Below are 1,614 nucleotides of genomic sequence, written 5' to 3' on the forward strand. Positions count from 1 at the left end.
TCAGGTATGACAGCAATAGAGTGAGTTAATCTGGTTAACATTTGCACGTTTTGGGCCTTTTTGTTTCTCTCTGTTATCCTACATTACTGCTATAAAAGTCTGAACTAATTAAGCAGTCAGCACAAAAAAAAAATATTAGTGCTGTAAGATGCACCAGAAATCAGGGAACCAAAATGTTTAATGATTTTTTGCAGTGAAAAATATCTCCTTTTTTAAGTTATGCTTGTCTCTTTTGTTTGTTTCTTCAGAACTGCCTTTTGAATTACATTTTTTGAAAAACAAAATTCAAATTACTCCAAGCAGAATTGTACTCTATAGAGCCCAGTGCTGTCCAGGTGAACTTTTTTTTAAAAAGTCTATGAATAGAATAGCAAACAATAGGAGAGAGTGTTCTAGAGGTTTTCTTTGTGTAAAATGAATGGGTTGAGTGCAAAATAAGCATCTACACTTGAGTAACCACAGGACTTAGATTTAAACCTGATGTGATACCTTGCTGACCAAATTGAATACCCTATTGAGCAATCCAACAAGCTATTGAAAACTCTACCGGTATTCTGTAATTCGCTGTAAAAGCAAATAAATTTTCAATCATAAAACGTTGACCAATATTTATGGATTTTGAATCTGAAGTGCTGGTACATACATATATAAGGAATCATTCTTGGAGTATTATGAGGCGATAATTTTGGTCGGGGCGCGATAAAATCCAATAAAGCCCAAAGGGCTTTATGATAGATTTGATCACGTCCCGACCGAAATTATCACCTCATAATATTCAAAGAATGATTTATTATTACTTATATTTATATAATTTAAGGCCATCGTACGATTAAATATTTTAAAAATAAATAAGCAAACCCCGCTCGTGCCTCAACTTGGCGTCATTTGTATTATGGGTTATATAGTACAAAATCGATACGTAGTGTTATCACAGGCAAAGACACTGGATAATGTAAATATATGTAGTTAAAAGCAAGTCACTGGCAGAACTAAATTTTCATTCATGAAATGTCTATAATCTTGTAAATCGAAGCAAAATCTCTAAGCAAATTTAGGTCGAGATATTATTATTCCAACAGTAACTTGATATGAAGAGACATACAATTAAAGTCTTATTGAAATGGGCTGGAGAACAGCTGTTATATATTGTGTACTATGTAAACAATATCAGAGAGTGCATGAAACATCTGCACAGAAAATGAACAAACACTGCAAATAATTGGAATTTTTCTAAGTCCAAGGAGCATAACTCAAATTGCTCAATCGTATCCAAAACTGAAGCTGACCTTGATATCATTATGATAAATCTGTACACAAAATTTCATTTCAGTAAGTGAATCCTCTGCAAAAATGAAGGAAAACTGCAAATAATTGGAATTTTTGTACATCTAAGGGGCATAACTCTGTAGGAAATTGCTTGATCGCACCCAAATTGAACTTGACTTAAATATTATTATCTGTATACATTTCAATATGTGCAACCTCTGAGGAAGAAAATGAACGGAAACTGTTGGTGGACCGTCAGACTGACAGACCAACAGAGACAGATGGACAGCAGCAAAGCAATATGCCCTCCTTTCTTCGAAGAGGGGCATAAAAAACTAAACACAGGGA

The sequence above is a fragment of the Crassostrea angulata genome, chromosome 4 (assembly GCF_025612915.1).
Source record: "Crassostrea angulata isolate pt1a10 chromosome 4, ASM2561291v2, whole genome shotgun sequence".
Taxonomy (NCBI): Eukaryota; Metazoa; Mollusca; class Bivalvia; order Ostreida; family Ostreidae; genus Magallana; species Magallana angulata.